Genomic DNA, 20015 nt, shown 5'->3' with positions numbered 1-20015 from the left:
GATCAGCAGATCAGCAGGTCACAGGTACAATTCTGAGGTGTCAATGTATACATAAAAAATGGGAGCATAGCTACAACTCTACACAGGAAGGCCACTCCTGGCAACACTACCTCACATGCCAATAGTGCACATTCTAAGCATACAATTAAAAGCATCCCACTAGGAGAATTGATACGCCTTAAGCAAATCTGTAGTACAGATGAGGATTTCACTATGTGCAAACACGAAGCCCTACAAAGATTTAGAGCTAGGGGTTACAGTGAGTCCTTACTGTCAGAGGCAGTCAATAAAGTTGAGATTAAATCAAGGGACACCCTCTTATACACAGTGATTGATAAAGAACAACCAGACATGGCGACGAACACTTCTAGATTGATTACTGCCTTCTGTAAACAGGAGAGGAGTATCCGGTCTATTATTAGACGCAACTGGCCAATTATCATGACTGATGGAGTTTTGGCTCCGATCCTACCTTCTCAACCAACTATGACATTTAGGAAGGGCCCTTCCATGACTACACAGATTGTGAAGACTTTTCCAGAACTAGCAACAGCCACTAAATGGCTACAGCCAAGCCAGGGTTTTTTTTAAGTGCTCCTCCTGCAGAGCCTGTAGATTCAGGGTTAATACTACCTCTTACTCTACATCATTTAGGTCAGATAAAATTGCCATTAGAGGTAGTTTTAATTGCAAAACTGAGTTTGCAGTTTATGTTCTGACGTGCACCTGTGGGCTTAAATATGCGGGAAGCACAAAGCTACAGGTGCATATCAGAATACTGCAGCATCTGAGGGCAATTGTAAATAATAACTCTACATATCCGGTTGCCCGGCATTTTAAATCTATGCACAACAATGATCTCAGTTGTTTGCAGTATTTTGTTGTGGCAGCCATCCCCAAACCCAGACGAGGTGGCAACAGGGAAATGATGTTGAGAAAGCTAGAATCCAAAATGATTTTAGAATTAGTCAGTAAGACACCCAATGGGTTAAATAATACGGAGTACCTGTACCATTTTCTGTAACAGTTCTACTCATTCTTTTGGACATTCTGTATGAATTAACTTTGTTGTATATGAATTCCTAAATCCGACTGATAAGGAAGCCGCAGCTTTTTTATGGTTTTAGTCCTTTTGAACTTTTTTGGATAGGAGTATTGCTGTATTACTGTGTGGTTTTATCTGTTGTATATTTACTACAACATAATTGGCATCCGCACTTTATGTATTCAGATCTTTATAGCACTTTAGGGATATTTTGGCACTTTCTTTTGCGATTTTGCACATCTCAGCCTGAAAATGTATATGGGTTCACTTTAAACATTTATGCTGGAAGTTTAATGCAGATTGATTCTGTTATTTATAACAGACAGGAGGCATACATATATATTGTTTACATTGAATTTTTGCGATTTGCACAGCCATACACCTTTTCACCTGTACTACGATTTTCATGTTTTTATAACATATCAATGGAATGTTTCATGCATTTTATAAGTAGTGTTTGGGTAGGACGAAATGATGATTGAGCTATGTCTTTTATGGCTTAAAGTATTTGTATGAATTCTAAAATATTTAAGTTATTATGACAAATAGCAATAATGATCTCATATTTATAATTCATTTTTGCTACATTCATTGATGCATCTATGCAGGATTTTTTTTAGCTCTGAAGGTAAAACGGTGCCCTTAACAATGATTGATTTTTGAGATGTTTAACATGTTTGGAAAATAGACTCGCCAGTGCTTCAAACAAGATTGCCAGTGTTTTGTTTATGTTTATTTATCACGTGGTAGCAGCACTACATCACAGTTCTGCATTAAAAATTGGCAATTTAGGTTTCTAACTTGACTTGTGAGCAAGTGTACTAGGTACCAAAAATGCGTCTGGTTCGAGGTTCTTAAAAAAATAAACATCTTGCCTCTCATTGTGGGGCCCGTGTCTCTGTTCGCCAGCGCACTCAGAAGTGCAGAGACTTTGAAGTACTTGATATACACATATATTACCTACTGGCGGTCGCCAGTAGGTATATATAGTTAGGATTTTTTCCCTATGGGATTTTTGAAAATTCTATGTCTAATAACTTTGGCGTTTGTGGACGGAATTGGCTGAAATTTTCCTGGAAAATGGAACATTTTGTTTCTGAGCAGCCCCTGGAAATTTGGGGGGGGTTCGTCCAGGGGGGGTCGAGAAAAAAGGGGGGTCCCAAAACGTGTTTTTAACATTGAGTTTTCCATAGGGCGGTTGGCCTCACTTTTAGCCCGAACGGCTGAATGGATTTGCATGAAACTTGGCAAAATTGTAGGGACTGGTAGCCCGATGTGCCTTTTGTAGGTCTCAATATATGTGCTCCAGTGGATTTTGAGAAATTAACGTTTAAAAAAAGATATATATCTGTAAGCGCGCTCTGGGCAGCGCTCCGGTCCGCGGACCTTAAGCGTACCGGAACTTCGCGTAGCGAAGCTGATTGGCTCTCCGGTGTCTGTCAACATTCTAAACAGTCCGGAGCGGCCGCCATCTTGTCTCTCGGTAGGATTGAGAGACAAGAGGAGGCCAAAACAAATGGGGAAATAACCATAAGGGGGCATACTAGATCCTCCCTGACCCCCTAGGTTTAATGTGGAGGTTTTAAAAGGGCCCCGCGGGGCAAAAAAACCCAAAAAATTTTTGGTTTTTTTTGCGTGGGTAGCGCCCGGTCCGCGAACCGGGAAGCGTTCTGGGCAGCGTACTGCAATGAAAAATGAATGATAGACTTTTCAAATACTGTATGTTAATTGATTGTTGGTTTTGTTGATTATTTTTTTTTTTAAGCAATTATTTATTATTGTGATTGTGTTTCAAAATTTAATAACATTTCTAACATTTCACTGTCTGAAATGTCGTCATTTTCATTGAACATAGCTTGTAATCTATGAGGGTGTAAAATGTCCTCATTTTGAAGGAGGTCATCCACTGCTTGCACACATTGCAGTAGTTCTTGGTCCCAAGTTTCATCCATAAATTCTATATAATTTGGATCAATTAATTCTTGGCTGCTCTGTTGCAGGACAATTTGAAATGAAACTTTCTGTTCGCCTTCCATGTTGCCTGAAATTTGGATAAAAAAAATATATATTAGTAGAGATAGGGCACTGTTGGGATTAATTTTAGATAGGCATTTTTTAACAGAGAATTTATCTTTGGGCAGTGTATAGTATCAGAGTGGAAGTAGGAATATAAAAAAGTGTATGTGATTTAACGTAAGTAAATTCATAATTATAAAAGAGAAGCCTAACTCCATCCATAACTATAACAGAGAAGTCTATCTAAATCTATAACTACTACAGAGGGATAGTATATAAATATTAGAAAAAGTTTACCATATTAACTTATAGTGCACAATATAGTTCAGTTTTTAAAATAACAACTTACCTTTAGAAAGAAGTTGAAGTGATTAGTGAAAATCCAATTGAAATGTACACCAGGAAGTATTAGTCAAAATGGCTGTGTTTCATTCTCTTCTTTTATATATATTCAGGTACATTACCAATCAAATGTCAGGTAAAAAAAATAGAAAATGAAAGTAACATTTTAATTGGTTGTCAATTCCAACACTTCAGATGTGTTTTGAGAAGTAATTTACCTCAGGGTATTTAGAGAGGTCTACAGGCTAAATGGCTAAATGGAATTCCAATAAAATTTGTGAAAATGGTAGGGATTGGTATGTAGTATGAGCTAATCTATATTTGGTGAAATTGTCTCCAGTGGCTTTTCTGTAAACTACTTTCCCACCTTTTTTGATGGTGCGCTTCCCAGGGAGCGACCCGGTATGCGAACCGTTGAGCGCCCCGGTTCGCGAACCTTAAGCGTTACGGGAGTCCACCATTTTGTGTTTCGGTCGAATTAAGATACAAAATGGAGGGCAAATAATGTTCAGAATGGGTAGAAGGGGGCACGGTAGACTTATCTTGACCCCCTAGGTTTTGTGAGGGTGGCTGAGGAGGCTTATATGTGCGAAAAAAAACCATTTTTTAAAAAAATTTCGCGAGGTTAGCTCCCGGTTCGCGTAACGGGTAGCGCCCCAGGGAGCGTACTTTGTTGAAAATTAGTGAAAAATGTTACAGTAAAATAATAATTGTGAGTGATCAGATGTAGGGTAGCTCTGAGAAGAGCTTTTGGGTTTATGGTACATTTAGGTACTTATAAGTAGGTACCAATGCACAGTCTTAAATTCAGAGTGAAAATTCTGTTGCTCTCATCTGAGAAGTGAACTCCATCTCCTCTGTAGATATCTTGCATGTAGTAACGCAAGTTATTGTTGTACATGGAGCCCATTCCATGGTCTCTCATGTAAGCTGAAACAGATTTGTTTACATGCTTCCTCGACTTCTCAATTTGTGGACAAAATTGGTTTGACCACCTCCATTTCTGTCTTTGGCATATATTTGAATATACCAAGGCAGTCTGAGGAAAAAGTGCCATTAATTGCTCAAAGGTGTCCTTTAAAAGCATTTCCAGACCTACCCCAGTCAAAGTGCCCAAATCATTACCTCCACAGTGCACAATTAACAGGTCAGGTTTGGGCAAATGCATAAAGGTTTTCACCAATGGTATCAATTGGTGACATTTTAATCCTCTGTGGCCAAACCACTTAATTTCCACATCTTGTAAATTGAGGTTAGGTAATTTTCTGTTCTCAGCATACCTGTGAGCCCAGTGGATATAACTATGTCCAACAATCCAGACAGAAAACATGGTGAGAGAAGGTTCTCCTGCAGTCAGATGAAGTGTGGCAATGAAATGGCAGTTGAAAAAATGAGAGTTTAAAATGAAAAAAACTGTGGAGTTTCTGTGTTCATGAAGCAGTAACAGTGATTGGTGGATTTTGATTGCTGAAAACAGAAAGTTAGGGTGCATGGATGAGTTATTTGAAAGATGTATTTTGAATGGTCAATAAAAAATCATTAAATGAAAGAATGCACTGGATATGCAGGTGCACTGAGAGTTCAGAGTTCAATTGCAACATTGTTGTGTGAACTTGCAAACACCAGAAGTCTTCCAAGAGGTGGTTGCCATGCAGAAAAGGCATGAAATGGCAGAGGGGGGAAGGGTTTTCATTTGAAAAAAAGTGAGGGAAGAGTTTTGATTGGGTGACATGAGAGATATGTGTGAAGAATTACAGCATTTCTGTGCTTTTGATAGCTGCAGACTCTGGAGTGCATACCTTTTGCTCTGCTGAAGACAAATTGGTGTGTTTCTGAGACTGTTTTCAAACTCAAAGTATTTGCTAAGGTGAGAAAATATTTCTTTAATTTAGATAGAGAATAGTGTGCTTTAAGGAGAAAATTATGAATTATGTGGTGCAAATTGCTTGTAAATATGCTCCCATCTGTGCATGGAAAATTTAGATTTTGAATGTTTGTGTTACATAGCCATGTTAAAAGTGATACAAACATGCTGCAAAGGCAATCAAAAAACGCTTTTATGTGTCTTAAGGACATTTTAAGTAATTTTCCCATGTGCAGTGTTTTGAAATTATGATTTGAAAATCGTTTTTGGGGTAAAGGAATTGTTTTTAAATTTATGACAAGGACATAATGGTGTATGCTTCTTTATAAGGCAATTGACTGTCCCTGATGTTATTTTTCCCATTTTAATGTAAGACCTTTCTCTGTGGCGCAAATTGCTTGTAAATATGCTCCCACCTGTGCATGGCAAATTTAGATTTTAAATGTTTGTGTTACATAGCCATGTTAAAAGTGACCCAACCATGCTGTAAAGGCAATCAAAAAACACTTTCATGTGTCTTAAGGACATTTTAAGTAATTTCCCTGTGGGCAGTGTTTTCAAATTATGAATTGAAAATCGTTTTTGAGGTAAAGGAATGTTGTTAAAATTTATGTGCGCCATATGCCCCCAAATTTCTTTTTCAGGGGTGCAGCAGGGTGTTCTTGAGACAACCCTGCACCTTTGGAAAAATTCCTAATTTGCGATGAGCTAATTGCTAATCGCAAATTGCACCTTCATTCATATGGGCATCCTGGCCCATGGAAATGAATGGGTAATTTGCAATTAGCAATTTGCTCATTGCAAATTTGGAATGGTAAAGAATCGCTATTTATTCCTTAAAATTCGCTATTTAGGAAATGCAAAATAGTTTGATGGTACATATGGCGGTTGATGTCTAACAAGATAAGAAGCTTAGGGATACATTTATGATGACTGGCGCAATGAAGTGGACATTACTTACTTCATTGGTAGAGCTTTACATGTATTATGTCCTCTGTATTCTTCATCAAGCGTAACTTTAATCTGCAATCCTGAGTAGGCCTCACCTTAAACAAACCTCTGGATAGGCCACACCTTATCGTCATCCTGAATTAATCATTTAAAATGCTAGGGACACATTTATGATAGGTGTATGCCTCTTTTGCGCCACTTACAAAACACTGTCCACGGGGAAATGACTTAAAATGTCCTTAAGACACATGAATGTGTTTTTTTAAAGCGTTTGCAATTGTTTTGGGTCACTTTTAACATGGCTATGTGACTCAAACAGTCAAAATCTAAATTCACCATGCACAGGTGGGAGCATATTTACAAGGAATGTGCTCCATGGGGAAAGGTCTTATAATGTAATATGGGAAAAATGACATCAGAGACAGTGAAATGCCTTATAGAGAAGCATACACCATTATGTCCTTGTCATAAATTTGCAAACCATTCCTTTTCCCCAAAAACGATTTTCAAATCATAATTTGAAAACACTGCACATGTGGAAATGACTTAAAATGTCCTTAATTCAAAATTTGCTATTCTTTATTTTGCGATTGCACTGAAGGATTTGCAAATTTTGCGATTCCTTAAATGCAATGTATCAAACAAAAAATATGTAAAAAATAACATTAAGGATTTGGAAACTACCACCAACTTCTAGTTTGTGGTAATTTGCGAATTCTTTTCAAAAAGCATTTTTTTCCAAAAAACAAAAGGTGCCATATGACGCCAATACATGTCCTTAGGGCATGTATGTGCGCCATATGCCCCCAAATTTCTTTTTCAGGGGTGCAGCAGGGTGTTCTTAAGATACCCCTGCACCCTTGAAAAAATTCCTAATTTGCGATGAGCTAATTGCTAATCGCAAATTGCACCTTCATTCCTATGAGCCTCCTAGCCCATGGAAATGAATGGGTAATTTGCAATTAGCAATTTGCTCATTGCAAATTAGGAATGGTAAAGAATTGCTATTTATTCCTTAAAATTCGCTATTTAGGAAATGCAAAATAGTTTGATGGTACATATGGTGGTTCATCTGTAACAAGATAAGAAGCTTAGGGATACATTTATGATGACTGGCGCAATAAAGTGGACATTACTTACTTCATTGGTAGGCCTTTACATGTATTATCTCCTCTGTATTCTTCATCAAGCGTAACTTTAATCTGCAATCCTGAGTAGGCCTCACCTTAAACAAACCTCTGGATAGGCCACACCTTATCGTCATCCTGGATTAATCATTTAAAATGCTAGGGACAGATTTATGATAGGTGTATGCCTCTTTTGCGCCACTGTGCGTCACTTTTATGATGCAGCGGCGGTGCAAAAGATTTGCTATGAGGCGACAAAATTACAAATTGATGCATTTAGGCAGATGTGTCATGGTGTAAAAAAAACGTGCCACATGAAACCGATGCAGCAGTGATGCAAAAGATGCACCATGTTGCAAGACAGGCCTCACTTGGGGCCATATGTATCAAGCTAATTAGCATTCGCAAAGATCAAAATTCTGCGAATTTCGGCCTTTGCGAATGCTAATTAGACAAATGGTATGTATCAAACAAGTTTGATGCAAAATAAGGAATAGCAAAATTTGCTATTCCTTATTTTGCGATTGCACTGAAGGATTTGCAAATTTTGCGATTACTTAAATGCAATGTATCAAACTAAAAATATGTAAAAAATGACATTAAGGATTTGGAAACTACCACCAACTTCTAGTTGGTGGTAATTTGTGAATTCTTTTCAAAAAGCTTTTTTTCCAAAAAACAAAAGGTGCCATATGACGCCAATACATGCCCTTAGGGCATGTATGTGTGCCATATGCCCCCAAATTTCTTTTTCAGGGGTGCAGCAGGGTGTTCTTGAGACACCCCTGCACCCTTGGAAAAATTCCTAATTTGTGATGAGCTAATTGCTAATCGCAAATTAAACCTTCATTCCTATGAGCCTCCTAGCCCATGGAAATGAATGGGTAATTTGCAATTAGCAATTTGCTCATTGCAAATTAGGAATGGTAAAGAATTGCTATTTATTCCTTAAAATTCGCTATTTAGGAAATGCAAAATAGTTTGATGGTACATATGGCGGTTCATCTGTAACAAGATAAGAAGCTTAGGGATAGATTTATGATGACTGGCGCATCACCAGGGATGTGCCAGTCATCCTGCGCCGCTGTTCCGCCACCCATGGTGTGCTGCATTTACAATGCGGGGCATCATGGGGCAAAAATGGCACAGATGCGTGACGTATCTGTGCTGTAAAGGTAGTGATTGCTGGAGTTGTATCGCAAGTGCGATGCAGCTCAAGCAAGGCTCAGGGGTGCCCCATCTCCACAATGTTGCGTCAAGACCTATGCCTGCTTAAAGCAGGCGCAGGGTTTTGACGCAGCTTTCTCCTATCTGATTGTAAATACGGCACACCATGGGTGGCAGAGCAGCAGTGCACGTTAACTGGTGCATGCCTGGGGATGTGCCATTTAACATAAATCTGCCCCTTTACATTTAAGTATGTGCAGGGGACACAGAGTTGGTGAGGCTTATCCAAGGTTAAGAAGAGATGAGTCATGTTCACTGAAAAATTAGACATAGGCTTCACCTGCTCAGCATCGCTGGACATGGCTAAATAATAGCTGCAAAATGTTACTCTTGTTAAACAATTTTACTATTATAATCTCTGAGATTTGTCTCTTACTCTGCAACATCTCATTGTTGTTATCTTTCTTTAAAGATAAAGACAACATCAACATGAGCGACAATCTGCAATCAGTTGATTTTGACCTCATCATTGAACTTGTAATTGAAACATCAGTGGATGTTGATCCCTTGGATGATTTAAATCCTGAGGATGAAGAAGAGCGTGATGAGGATGCAGATTTGTCCGAATTATATGACATAGGGTGGGAAGCTGACCTGCTTGAGCCTATGGAACTATAAACATTTATTTTTAAAATTTATAATAAATAAAAAGTAAAAGTGTAAACCGTTTAATTTAAAAATAAAGACACCTTCAAAAACAGGTTATGTGTAGTGTCTTCAATAAAATATTAAAATATGCTCATAAAATTAGATCAGATTCACATATAAAATAGCACAGGTAACATGAACATAAATTCCATTTCTTTTCTGCTATTTCTGTATTGTAAATTTGCCAAGGACTAAAAAATCTTCTATTTAAAATGTCAAGTAGTGTGTTAAGTTTTTGATCACTGTTATTGATTTACTGTTTGGTAATAGTGGTTAATAACATTTTTTAATATATTTTACCACAGATTCAACTGCAGATCATCTCAACATTTCACCATGCCAACGAAAGAAAGAGAGAGAAAGGCTGCAAAACGTCAAAGACAGCAGGTGAATCAAAAGAAGCAGCAGTCATCTAACAAAAAGATTTGTCAAGTCACGAAGAAAGCACCGGGTAAGAGTACAAAAACATTCATAAGAAATATGTGTAGTAAAAAAAATATTACTACAGAAAATGTTTCAGTCCATAAAAAGAGAACCAATTCAAATGGAAAGGAAAGGCCAATCAAAAATGTTACTGCTAGAGCAAGAGATAACTCTGTGCATGATAGTAGAAGGAAACAACAGTTTAGGGACATTCGTAAACGAATGTTCCGCAACAGGATAATTGGCAATTTGTTACAAAATATTAAGAAAGGTCAACAGAAAGTGGTTTTTTATAAGAGAAAAAAAAAAGTTGAGAAAGTTATTGATCAGGCATTTGAAATTAAACGTAAGTTATTTATTTTGATAATCAATAGAATTAGGAAGCTAAACAAGGCAATTTATGATTTTAAAAGAAATAGTAGATGGAAGAGAATAGTTAATCGTAGTAATTTTTGTGAAGTTTTTTCTGGAGAATGGATTCATAGTTCAAGCTGTGAGGCATTTTTTAATGAGGAGAGTTATTTCCAGGATAATGATTTGGTGCATGCAGTTGACACCAGTGGTCGTGCTTATGAAGTGAAAGATGGTTGTCCAGTTGAAAAAGAAAAACTTGTGACAACAGAGGCAGAAGAGGTGTTAGGTAATGAGGTTTTAGGAAGACGTGCTAAGGGTCCTGTGTACACCTGGAAGTGTAGTAGTATTTGTAGTGTGCGACAGGATTCCATCAATTTGCTTTGTGATTTTGTACGGTCATTTAATAAGAAAAGTTTGAAGCAGAAAATAAGGTTGTTGCAAGAATTAGATCCTTGCAGAGTGAGAGAAGTGACAGGTTTGCATGGTCATTCACTGGCTTTTCTTTCCAGGAGAGTATGCCAGAGTGTTTTTCATCATTTCAGAATGCTAGCAGTGCATCATAATAAAGTGAGGAAATTAGTTAGAATGTTGTATTATGCTAAGAGTACAGCAATTATGCTTAAACAATTATGCGCTGCTCTTTTGCATGGTTCTGAAATAGATGTGAAGAATATATGTGAAGAAATTGAGTTTTGTTACTTTGGAAGTAAAGAGGAGAATGTTGAAATTAACCAAGAAGAAGCGGGTAATGTGGAAGATAGTGTACAGGTTTCCAGTACAGATAATTTCCAGAGGGAAATTGTCACATTTCAGGTCAAATCAAGTGAGAGGCCAAATTTCACTTGTGTGTGTTGTCGACGCACTTATTATAAGAATCAGACTAAGTTAGTGGATTTATATGCAAAAAGTGAAAGGGAAAATAATAGTGAATGGAAGGATTTTGCAACATACTTGATGGTAGAAAATTGTTTTGATTTGGGATTGGATCAACGTGTGTGTACTTATTGTTGTTGCAAATTAAATCAAAACCAGATGCCTGCTAGAGCAGTTCATAATAATCTGGAATTGGTTGAGATTCCTTCTGAATTGAAGGATTTAAATACTTATGAATCTATTTTGATTCAAAGTATCCATCCCTTTCAGGCTATTGTAAGAATGGAGCCAAAGACAGGGAAATTGCCTCCATCAGATTTACAGAGAGGATTAAAGGGAAGAGTTGTTTATTAGCCTCTAGATTTGAAGAAAAACATTAACACAATTGGAGTAGAAAAAGTGGAAGAGGAACCTCTGGTTATCTTAGTTAATGGGGTTCCGACAAAGAATAAGAAAATATGGCAAGATTTAGTAGATGTTAGGAAAGTTAAAAAGGCAACATTGTATTTGAAAAAAAATAATAAATACTATAAGAATGTATATGTTGCAGAAGAGGAAGTAAGTGAGGAAGAGGATAGCGATTTGTGTGCTGGTCAAATTGAGAAAGTAGAACCCTCTACTAGTGAAGAAATATATGAACATTATAGTGTTCATCCTTTGCATTCCAAGGAAGTCATGGGGGATGCTATTGAGTTGTTTCAAATGAAACAAGCCAAAGGGAGTCCCATTAGTGTTTGGGAGGAAAGTTTGGAAGCTCGGTGTTTCCCACAGCTTTTTCCAACAGGTCAGGGAGGAAGATATGATGAGCGACCTCATCAAATTCCTGCTTCTGAATACCGGACTTTGCGATTGTATGCAGGAGATGCTAGGTTTCGACAATGCATTCCTTATTTGTTTCATCTCCTGTTTGAAAGCGATCTGTCTGGACTGTCATATGCAGTGAACCACATCTTGAATTGTGGTATACACATGCAAAACATCTCGGCAAGTGACTTTATGGATAAAGTCAATGTCCAAGACAGTATTTTGGATTCTCACCTGATTAATCTCATGGCGTGTCAGCGTGGTACTAATGAGTACTGGTACCGTCGTCATGGTGATTTAAAATGTATGCTGAGGAACTTAGGTACTCCCACATGGTTCCTCACTCTGAGCTGTGCCGAGTATGGCTGGGAAGACTTACTTGAATTTCTACGAGAGGCAAATGCTAACGTAGATAACATCGAATTCAAGACACCCGGAGAACTGTGCTCTTTGGATCCAGTCAATGTATGTAGGTACTTCAATCATAGATTTGAAGCTATGATGTCTTTCATCATGAATAAGAAGAATCCACCTCTTGGAGAGGTGTTGGATTTCTTCTGGAGAAAGGAGTACCAAGCAAGAGGTGCTCCTCATATACATATGTTGCTGTGGATCAAGGATGCACCTAAATTTGGAACGGATCCAGAAGACTCAGTGATGAGTTTCATCCAACAGTATTCTACGTGTGCTGTTCCAAACGCAAAGGAGAAGAAAAGCCTAAGAGAAAAAGTTCTGCGTTTCCAAAGCCATCGATGTGGAAAGTACTGCCGTCGTAAATTCCGAAACAAGGACAAGTTCTACACCAAATGTCGTTTCGGCTTTCCACGACCGGTGATTTCTAAAGGAAGAGTAAACAGTTTGATGTCTTCGCTGCGACATAATGTCATGAAAAAATCACCTAAAAACACATACAATTTGAAGAGGAACGAAGAGTCCAAGTACATCAACGACTACAACCCGGTGATTTTGTCCATGTGGAATGCTAACATGGATATACAGTTTGTGGCTGATAACTGTATGGCTGTGGCTCGGTATGTGACGTCTTACATCACCAAAAAAGAGAAGACAGAATTGAAGGATATGTGGGAGGACATTTCCCATGAAAAGAGCCTCAGCAAGAAGTTGTACAGTTTCAGTCTGAAGATGTTGTCGCATCGAGAAATTGGAGCTTACGAATGCTCTGACCGGTTGTCTTCAGCAAGTCTCTATGCCAAGTCCAGGAGTATCATTTGGGCGAGTCTTGGTCTTGCTGCAACGCGTAATCGAGTTCTGAAACCTGTGCGGGAAATTGAGTATTTGGCGGAAAAGGAGCCAAACAGTACCGACATTTTGAAGACCAACATGTTGGATACATATTATCCAAATAGAAGCAGTCACCTCGACAATGTTTGTCTGTATGAGGTTCTTCAAAATTACATATTCAAGAGGAACATCAAAGAAGATACTGAGAAAGGAGTGTATGCTGTAATAGGAAGTGAGGGATGTCTGGTCAAGCAAAGAAAATACCACTTGGTAAACCATCGAAAATTGAGTGGCGAATCTCCTGAAAAAAAGGAGTTTTTCTATTTAGCACTTTTGCAACTTTTCAAGCCTTGGCGTGCAGAAGAGGAACTGCTTGGAGATTTCCTCTGTTACGAAGACTCTTTCAATGCCGCCAAGGAGACCATAGAATGTCCTGCTTTTCCCAAATATGTAGAAATGTTGAATGCGGAAATTGAGCAGGAAGCAACGATTGCAGCCGAGATTGCCAGAGACAGTTCTCAGGACAGTCAGAGTTCTGCTTCATTGAGTCAGGATCCACTAGGAGGACCTGTTATCGAAAATGAAGCTGCCACTGCCATGAATGAAGTGGAAAGAGCCATGGCACATGCTCAGGAGGATGCGGTTAACTTAGAAGAGTTGGAAAGACAACTCAACGTTGAGCAGAGGAAAATATATGACGAAGTTACCATGCAAATTGATCATGGATTAAGTCATGACAAGAAAGAGTGCTCATGTACGTCGTTGAAGCCTGTCCGACTGTACGTGAGTGGAGAAGCGGGAACTGGAAAAAGTTTCCTCATTAAAGCAATTTCATGCTATTTGCAGGAAAGGACAGAGTCATCGCTGTCTTGTGTTGTCACCGCTCCAACTGGACTGGCAGCACATAACATTAAAGGGATTACTTTACATCGTTTACTGATGCTGCCAGTGGAGCATGACAACAAATTACAATATCACAAGCTATCTGGAGATGCTTGTTTTGAAGTTTCAAGAATCTTGAGGAAAATGAAACTTCTTATCATTGACGAAGTAAGCATGGTTTCCAATGTCATGCTTGCCTTTGTGCATTTGAGAATGCAAGAAGTTCTCAAAACAGAGTATGATGTGTTATTTGGTGGCAAACACATCATTGTTTTCGGAGATCTTTTGCAGCTGACACCCGTGAAAGGGCAACCTGTGTTCAAAATGCTCACGCATGAAGATACCAGGAAGTGCCTAGGCAGCAGTGGCAACGTCAATATATGGTTAAACTTCAATTATGCTGAACTGCATGAAAATATGCGTCAGGCGAAGGATGAAGTTTACAAGACTATTCTACAAGATGTTAGAATTGGAAAAGTGACCGAGCATGGGAAAGAAGCTTTACATGCACGATTACTGTCAAATTTATATCCAGAACAAGATGTTGTGCCTGAGAATATTTTTCAGAAAATTACTGATAAGAAATCTGGAATATGTTTGATGCCAACTCTTGCAGAATGTGCCAAATTCAACAACAAAATGTTGCATTTAGAAAAGCAAGAGATTGTGAAACTGGAAGCTATTGACAGAGTAGAGCATATGGGATCAACAATTATTTTGTCTGAGAATCTGAAAACAAAATTGGATTCATTAGAGAAGAGTATATCTAAAACTGCAGGTTTTGAAAAGACTCTGAATGTGTGCTTGAACTGCCGTATAATTTTAAGAAGGAATTTACATGTTGAAAGAGGTCTGGTAAATGGATCAATGGGTAATGTTGTTGATTTTGTAAAATACAGAAATAGAGATGGAATTGAATTTTTAAAAATTAAATTTGATGGCATTGAGGAAGTACAGCTAATTGGTCGTTGCTCTGCTAGATTTTTGCTTGTAAAAGACTTATATGTTCGCCGTAAGCAGTTTCCTGTTTGCTTGGCATATGCGGTGACAATCCATAAATCGCAAGGTTTAAGTGTAGACTGTGCATTGGTGAATATTGGCAGTTCTGTGTTCAAGGAGGGTATGGCATATGTGGCATTGTCACGAGTTAGAACTTAATCGGGATTGTACTTGATTGAGTGTGATGTCACAAACATTTGTGCGGATCTAGATTGTGTTAAGGAATACAATAGGTTAAGAAGAGAGTATGCGCCACATTTGCCTCAGTATCCTTTGTTTGAGAAACATGTGGTAGGCCGGAAACGAAGAAATGTGACCAATACTGGGGAGGTTGTAGCAAAAAGACGAAAAGTCGATGAACCTAAAATTACAAGCAGAAACAAAAAGGATTCTGTTGAAGATGTTGTTGGTTTTCAATTTGAAAACAGTTCTGGTGTCAACTGCTATGCTAATGTAGTGGTTAATGTTTTGTTTTCTCTAGAAAATGTAAAAGAAGAGATTGTGGTCAATTCTGATCAAAGATTTTGCAGTTTCTTAAATTCTGTGTTAGAGAAATGTAGCACTGATAGAACAAACATAGAAAGTGTGTCTGAAATTCGAAATCTGTTAGACAGATGTTCAGGCCAAACACAATTCTCTCAAAATATTCAGCAAGATTGTCAGGAGTTTTTAATGTATATGCTTGATGTATTGCATGCTGAAGGTGTAGATGTAGATCAGCTGTTTGGGCTTTCTTATCAATGGCAGCATGACTGCGAGAACTGTATGGTATCAAGTACTACTAGTGTAGACTCAGAAAGATTTATATATTTAACTTTGCCAGACAGTAAATCAGTCTCCTTTAATAAGCTAGTAAAAGCAGCTGATCACAACATGGAGTGTAGCCAATGTAAATCTGAAATGATGTCCACATTATTTATACGAACATATGGCCAGTATGTCATTTTAATGTTCCAACGATGTAGGCCTGATGGAACAAAATTGACAACTTTAATTAAAAATTTTGTAGCTTCGCAGTTGTCAATATCAGGAAGGACTTTTGTAACTGCAGCAATTATATATCATGACGGCCCTTCAATAACATCAGGACATTACACAGCTTATTTAAAGTCTAGAAATGGCTGGTCATTCTGCAACGATTCTGTTTTAATTTAAAAAAAAAATTGCCGTATGACCTTAAAAACTCTTACCTGGTGTTTTTAAAACCGAAATTTTAGGGAAATAATCTCGGGATGTGCTCTGTGGAATTTCAAGAAGTTCTAATGGCTCCTACACAATTTGGCCTTGAGGATAAGTGTAGTTCAGAGACATAACTTCTAACCATAAGACTGGACGTCATGGAGAAATAAGTGCACTTTGAATGAGTTCAGAAAAACTATTTCTTTTTATAAGCTAATTGAAGCAGCCAATCAAAACATAGAGTAGAGGGAATGTAAGTCTGCAATGCTGTCTACTGTTTTACATTGCTTTGTGATTGAAAGTGATGTAGAGAATTAAATAATTGTACTAGTCATAGAGTTAGTGTAAGTCTGCTTCATAGTAAGCAGTATCAGTGTCATAGGAAATGTAGAACATGACTGAGCAAGAAGAGGAAGATATTACTATTCCTGGATTGTGAAAATGATCTTCTACATTTTAATTCTGAAAGTTGCAGAAATGCCAAATGACGGGATTGGCTTACAAGAAATCCAAGAGTTATAAATGGCTCTGACAAGATTTGGCCTTGTGGAAACTTGTGGTAGAGAGCAAGAAGTCATTTATTGCATGTAACATGTTTTTAAAAACGATGGAGATTTTCTTTCAGAAAGTGGCGGGCTGAAAGTAATAACAGCACAACAGAGTGTAAGCTGTTCATAGGACATCCTTTGACGTCATGGAAAGTAAGTTAACTTTAAGGAGTTCTGAATTCTGATTTGTTATGTTGTATGGGTTTTTTAAACACAATCATTTTGATTGTGTTTTTTTTTCCCCGCTGTTATATGATGAATACCTTCAAGTCACTGTTTTTAGTGAATTTTGATACATTCTGAGAACAGCAAAAATAAACCATTTAACATGTATAATTAATTCTGTACTGTTTGCATTTATGATGTATATGTAGAACTGTGTAGGAGGCATGGAGAAGGTGAGGCTTCTGTAAGTGTCAAAGTTGTTGCATGCAGTGCTGCGCTTCTGCGTATTCTTTCATATGCTAGACTACATCTGCACAATGAGATACCTAAGCAAAGGAAACACAAGTGATGTGATTGTGAAATGAGCAAAATAAATTGCACGTATTTCATTTACATCACCTGTGTTTCCTATCATTACGAAGCACATTGTGTAGATCAAGTTTAGGTCTGTCCAGGGAAACATAGGAGGTTTGGACTTTGTTCAAGAGTGCAGTGGACATGACTCACTTCATTGGTAGACCTTCACATATATTATGTCCTCTATTCTCTTCAACAACTCGAAATTTCATCTGCAACCCTGAGTAGGCCTCACCTCAAACAAACCTCTGGATAGGAGACATCTTATTGGCATCCTGAAGCAATTATTTAAAATTTTAGTGTCTTGCAACACTTTTCTGAGACAACAGCAATGCAAAAGATGCACCATGTTTTAAGATAGGCCTCACTTCATCTGCATCAAGATACTGTTAGTTTAAAATGTATATCTTTAGGACTGTGTAGGGGGCCTGGAGAAGCAGAAGCTTCTGTAAGTGTCAAAGTTGTTGAAAAACTGTTTGTCCTTCAATCTTTTCCCTTGTCTTTTGTAATTTTTAAATACATGTTTTAATATTTTTCAAATGTTTGTTCTCTCTTTCACAGATTGAAAGTATAAAAACAAAAAGTGAGTAATTTAACGACAATTATAAGGTAAATGTTTTGTACTCTTTTCGTTACATTTCTATCACATTTAACTTCTATTAGTTCCACTGCTTCATTTCTTTAACCCTCAGTTTCCTGCCTTTGCTACTTCCCTCATTCCTTTCTCTATTACCTACTTACTCAACTCCTTCCACTCTTTTTCTCAGTCCCTCTCTTCTCATAGTTCCTCACTCTTGTTCACTCACTCCGTCTCTATTACTCTTAGTGTCTTTGACTGATCACTCTATCACTATTTGTTCATAATGCTTTCTCTGTGTAGTTGAAGCACACTAAGGGGCATATTATGAACACAGCCAATAAAATTATTGCTCTTTTTATTGGCAGAAAACTGGTGCAAAAGTGGTTTTAGCGGCAGTTTTCTGCCGCAAAAGCAGCTTTAGCGACACATTTCTGCCAATAAAAGCTGCAAAACTTTTATTGCCTATGTTGATGATATGGCTCTATGTTACTTACATTTCTTTGCTATTTCAATTAATCTTTTTCTGTTATTTTTTGTTTTCTGTTTTCTGTTTTCTATTTTTTCTCTCTGTTATTCCTCATGTTTTAATCTTATTTTGAACATTCACTCACATTCTCCAAGAAACTCTTCTTTGTTAATGTTATACTCTCTTTTTTTTTCTTTCACTTCGTTATCTATTTTGTTTTTCACAATTATACCCTCTTCCGTCTTTTCTTCGGTAAATAGATCTATTAAACAGTATCTCTTCTTTACTCCCTATAGCTGTCTTTCTTTTAACATCACTCTCTGTTTACTTTCCTTATACTTACTCTTTTTTAAAAGCGAACCAAAAGAAATAGAGCTTGCCAGAGTGCTAAACATTCTAGCAATTTTGGTGATGTCATCAGTGATGTCATTTGAGATGTCATCAGTGATGTCATCAGTGATGTCACTGACCATGTCATGAATGATGTAATATGTGACATGATCAGCAGTGGATTGCGGGTGCGCGATATATAGTTAGTACAACTAACTATATATGGAATTTCATTGGTTTTGTGTGAGTAAAATAAGGTTTTTTAAATGCTAATTCCTAACTATATATGGTGTATAACCTATGGTTTTTTCAGTGAATATATATATATATATATATATATATATATATATATATATATATATATATATATATATATATATATATATATATATATATATATATATATATATATATAACCTACTGGCGATAGCCAGTAGGTATATATAGTTAGGATTGGCTACCATAGGAAATCCGCAACATTCTATTGGGAATAACTTTGGCACCGGTTGAGGAATTTTCGTGTAATTTTCCATAATTTTGGCCAGCTCCGCTGTGCTCCTTCCCTGAAAGTTTCGGGGGGATTTGTGAATTGGGGGCTAAGAAAAAAGGGGGGTCCCAAAACTTGTTTTCCCCATGTTAATTTCCATAGGACGTTCTGATAAGTCTACAGCCCGAACCGCTGAACGGAATTACACCAAACTTGGCAAAATTGTAGGGACTGGTACACATAAGTGCCTTTGCAATATTTGGTGACAATTGCTCCAGTGGTTTTTATGAAAATTAACTTCAAAATCACATAAATATCTGGGCGGAGCCTAACCACACATCTGATATGATTGGCTGTCAGCACTTCATCCAAGAAGTGTTGGCAGCCATCTTGGGACCAATATACATGATAGCACCTCATTAAAAAGCATTGTAGTTAATAGAGGGTTTTAGGACTTTAGTTACATTATAAATCATTTGTTGATGGTACCATACTCATTTTAGGAATTGTGGTGTGTTCTAAGGAGATTTTACCATGTGAAAAAGCCTTCTGCTGGGATATCATGAATCATGTTTGAAAGAAAACTATTATCTCATGCTTTTCCCACAGTGGTTTGGAAGGGGATCTATAAGCTAAACTGAAAGCACATTTTCTGTAAATTCACATTATCTTTCTCAGTCATGTGAGAACGAAGTCTGACATTCTCAGTAAAACATGTACATCCAACAAGGACAGAGACTGTCAGTTGATTCCTTTGTGTTCTTCTGCAGCCTCCTAGAGTGTTCTAAACAACAACTAGAGCGCTAACAGTCCTACTTATTACAAAGGTATGGCACACCTGAAGCCATCTTGATTGAAATAAAGTGGTAACTCTTAAAACATTTAATTTAAAAAGGAGCAAAATGAGGGGGTATATTTTGCCATAGAAAGTATGATTAGTGCTGCAGAAAGAAACATTAGGGCACATTTTGAGTGACTTCTCAAATCCTCTTCTATTTCATTTAAAAGTTCTGACATGCAGTCTCCCAAGATGGCCACCAGAGACAAAAGAGCCCATATGTAGCCCAAATATCACCCAGATGTAGCCCAAGTATAGCCCAATGACA

The sequence above is a fragment of the Lissotriton helveticus genome, chromosome 5_1 (genome assembly GCF_964261635.1).
Source record: "Lissotriton helveticus chromosome 5_1, aLisHel1.1, whole genome shotgun sequence".
Classification (NCBI taxonomy): Eukaryota; Metazoa; Chordata; class Amphibia; order Caudata; family Salamandridae; genus Lissotriton; species Lissotriton helveticus.
The sequence above is the reverse complement of the archived record's forward strand: the minus strand, read 5'-3'. Positions refer to the sequence as shown.